This window comes from Suncus etruscus, chromosome 5, assembly GCF_024139225.1.
Source record: "Suncus etruscus isolate mSunEtr1 chromosome 5, mSunEtr1.pri.cur, whole genome shotgun sequence".
Lineage (NCBI taxonomy): Eukaryota > Metazoa > Chordata > Mammalia > Eulipotyphla > Soricidae > Suncus > Suncus etruscus.
In genome coordinates this window covers 77918428-77922886 of record NC_064852.1, presented here as the reverse complement: position 1 = coordinate 77922886, position 4459 = coordinate 77918428, and the positions used below count along the sequence as shown (strand labels likewise).

General features: G+C 38.8%; 1 pseudogene; it reads right to left on the bottom strand.

The window, feature by feature from the left end:
• Positions 1-1364: 1364 nt before the first annotated feature.
• Positions 1365-1746, bottom strand: LOC126009032 (40S ribosomal protein S12-like; annotated as a pseudogene).
• Between the last annotated feature and the right edge of the window lie 2713 nt (positions 1747-4459).

The following is a 4459-nucleotide window of genomic DNA, read 5'->3' as shown; positions in this document are numbered from 1 at the left end:
CCTGAAGCTGTGTATCCTTCCTTCAAACCTGAAAGTGAGTCTGATTGGTTGAAGTACTCTTGTTTTTTGTTGAAGCATTCATTTTGTTGAATTTTGTCACTATATCCCACCACTACCTTTGGGCCTTGTGAATTGCTTGTGGCAAATCCACTGCAAGCCTTAAGGATGCCACTTTGTAGGTAGTTTTTCTTTTTGATATTACTGTTTTCAGCATTCTATCCCTATATATGGTATTCATTATTGTGATTAGGATGTGCCTTGGGATGATTTTCTTGGACCTCTTTTAGCTGATAGTCTTTAGACATGCAAGATGTGGTTGAATGCACTCTTTGCTCTGGGAAGTTCTTTGCAATGATGTCCCTGACTGTTGGTTTTTCATAGATATTTTCTTCCTGGGCATCTATGACTCCAAGAATTTTTATATAGTTTCTACTGAGTTTATCCCAGAATTCTATTTTTATCTGTTCACATTCTTTGAGGATTTTTACATAATCTGATAATTTATTGTAAGGCTCTTTTCCAACCTCTTCTATTGAATGAAGTTGTTATGTAGCTCATCTTCCAGCTCACTGATTCTGTCCTTCGAGCTGTTACTCTACTGGTGAGGCTTTTTAGTGAGGTTTTCATTTTGTCTACTAAACAATAATCTTTCAATCCTGTTATGACAGTTTGAAATTTTCTCATTTCTACTTTAATATCCTCTTGATTCTTATTTGTGGTTCATTTCATGGTTTCTTTGAATTCTGTGAGCATTCTTCACATTTCCTCTCTAAAGTCTTTTGATCAGAGAGGTTATACAGGTGGCTTATACTTGTTGGGCTTGCAGAGCTACCATCTTAATTTTCTAAGCATGGTGGAGTTCTGCATTGTTTTCTTATTGTATCTTTTGCACTGTTGTGATTTCTACATTTTGTGATGGAATTCATTAACTAAAGTATTTTCACACTGCCTCTTTGTTGAGCAGAGCCACTCACTGCAGCCTCTGGGGGTGCGAGGGCAGCTCACCATAGTGCTTTGCACCTCTTGCTGGGTGCTATTTGGGTATTACTCAGGGCTTAATCCTGACTTTATGTTCACGGATATATGCCTGGCAAACTAGGGACCATATAGGGTAGCAGTGATGGAAACTGTGTTGGCCATGTGCAAGTCAAATGCCCAAGCCACTGTACTTTCACTCCAGTCCTCAAATTTTGTTAAAATGTCAAAAATCTTATTTGTTCATTTCTATTTGTTATGTTTTGTTTTGGGGATACTTCTGGCAGACTCAGGATACTGGGAAATGAAGCCAGGTTGGCCATGTGCAAGGGAAACACCGTATTCACAGTGCTATTACTCCTGCCTCTAACTCAGTTCTTATATTTAAAATATTTTTCAGTGATATCCTTTGCCTATTATTCTTTTTTATACTCCTTAACCACAATACATTTTTCAGCCAATCACCTGGCGAAGTTTCCCTTTTTGTTAATTTTACAAAGATCAACACATTCCTTTAGTTTCTTGTTGTTAACAACATTAATTAGATTGATCTGGTGTAGCACAAAGGGCTTCCACCAACTTGACATAAATAGGCTCAGCACATTTGGATGCAAGCACACAAAAATGGACTTGATGAATTTCTAAGGCTTTGGTAACTCTTTTGATTCCACATGTGAGGCCATTGCCAATGAGGGAGACAGTGAGCAATTCTAGTAAAGCAGTACTCACATCCATTATATCTCTGAGAGCAGCAATGCCTTCCTCAACCATGGAGGCAAATTCTGTTTGACCAAATCTTGAACACTCCTGCTTCCTTCTCTGAACAATTCTGAGGAAGCAGAGACAAAGATGTTTTACATTTTAAATGCAATGTATTGGGTTCTATCTTTTGCCCTACTATACCAACTAGATTACTAAAAGAAAGTGGTATTTGTGGTCTTAATTTTGCATTTCCATAATGAGAAATATGGAAATAGTTGAATGTGCTTTTTTTTTAGCCTTCTGCACATCTTTAGAGAAATGTCTAATCAAATCATTTACCTACTTGTTAATTGGATTATCTTATTATTGAGCTGTAGGAGTTCTCTATATATTATGAATCCCAAACTCTGTCTGAGATATGAGCACATTATCTTTTTACTCCCAGGATGGTATTATTTTATTTTATTTTTAGTTTGCAGGGCCCCACTTAATTGTTCTAATGGCTTACTCCTGTACAAGGCAAGTTGTGTCAGTATGTACAAGGCAAGTGCCCTACACATTGTATTACTGATCTGGGCCCAATTAAAAATTACTTTTTTAATTAAAAAAATTTAGTGGCTTTTTTGCGGGGGGAGAATCCATAGTGCTCAAGGACTACTCTAGGCTCTATGCTCAGAGTCCTTTCTGGTGGAGCTTGGGGAATGATATGCTATTCCAGGAATTAAGCACTGTTGGCTACATGCAAGACAAGCAATTTACTATTTATCTGGCCCTTTTTGTCAGCTTATTTTAAGACTTTGTTGTTTTTGTTTATTTGTTTTACTGAGGCCACATCTTGTGGTGTTCTCCACACTCAGGACTTACTCCTGGAGGGCTCAGGGGACCTTATAGGATGTCAAAGATTAAATCCAGATTGGCCACATGCAAGCAAGCATCCTAACCACTGTAATATTGATCCAGTCCCTCTTTTAGCTTATTTTAAATGGTTGGTTTAAAGTCCTTGTCAAGTATGCCAGTGGTTATGCTTCCACACATATACTTCCCACTACTCCCATATATTCCCTTTTGTGAGTTTGGCCACACCCATTTGATAGTCAGGTGTTACTCCTGGCAATGCACTCAGAAATCACCCTTGGCTTGGGGGACCATATGGGACACTGGGGGACAGAAGCGCTGTCCGTCCTAGGCAAGCGCTTGCAAGGCAGACACCTTACCTCTAGCGCCACCTCTTTGGCCCCAAGCTATATATATATATATGTGTGTGTGTGTGTGTGTGTGTGTGTGTGTGTGTGTGTGTGTGTGTGTATGTATGTATATATTTGGTTTTTGGGTCACACTTGGCAGTGTTCAGGGGTTACTCCTGGCTCCACATTCAGAAATCACTCCTGGCAGGCTCGGGGGACTGGATGGGATACCAGGATTTGAACCACCATCCTTCTGCATGCAAGGCAAATACCTTCACTGTTGTGCTCTCTCTCCGGCCCAAGGCCATATATTTTTTAAATTTTTTATTTTTAATTATGAGAACAAAGATGCAAAGAAAGAGGACAAGGTAAAGTTACAGTGGAAGGACAATCACCCATAACATAATTCTCAGAAGTCCCCTTGCTGATATCTTAACTTTGAACTTTCAGCCAAAGAACATTAAGATAAATAAAACAAAATCCATGTACAATTACTTTGTCCCTCAAGTCCCCAGATTGTAGCACATTACAATATTTCTTAACAGCACACAAGGCAATCTAAAACCATAAAACTTATGTAACTCCTTAAACGTTAGAGGCATAGTATTTTTACATTTCCATGTACATGCATATTAGCTTAAGTTAACCTCAAATTTTAAGTGTTTTTTTTTAAGGATTAGAGTCAAAGGAGCACAGTAAAAACAGTGTTAGAGTGGCAATTGTTGTTTGCATAGGCCCAACAAAATATGAGGGTCATGGAAAGGAATAACCTTGGCCTAAATACAAAGAGACCCTACCCCTGAAGTTTCCTGGCATAAGACCAACTCTAGGCTCCAGGCAAGCTAGATCGTCCAATCCAAGACATTGTCTGTAGTGCCAACACACTTTTATTTTTCACACAGTCTCTGTTGTTGGTATCATGTTTCTGTATTAAAGATCCTGGAATCTGCATATCCTATATTGAAGTCAGGATGTGGAGCATCCTCCTGTTTCACCTCACCATTAAAGGGCAATGCAAGGAGCCCTGTCCTGTAAGCAGGTCATTGTTGTTAAGTTTTCTCAGTGTTAAGGGAAGTCTCTTTTGAGCAGGTCAATGTCTGAGCAGTGGTAGGGTCTTCCATGGTAGACATGGTAGAAATGGTAGACAAACCTAGATGTTTCGTGGATAGCTTCCCTGTTTCAGGAGTGAATGAAAAATGCCCTTTCTTCTGAGGCCTGTGCCAGGTCATTATGTCAATGTTCAGGGTGTAAGGTCCCTTTGCACTAAAGATTTGTGTGTTCCAATCTCTATTATAGGATCTTATTTGTATGTATAGTATTTTCCCATTTTAATGTGCCTATGCAAAAAAGGGAGCAATGCCACATGGTGTTATTGGTGCATATGGGAACCATAAGAACAAGTCCAACAATCTCCATGACATGGTTCAATCATAAGCATTAAACTGGGGGGCTCTTTCACCAAAATTCCTTGTTGAACAGCTCATAAAGAGAAGATAAAAAGTGGTTAGAATCATCGCTATATAAGAGAACATTTAGTAAGACTTATAGCTGTCAGAGAAAAAACACAAAATATTCTAAAGAAATATGTGTCTATTTTA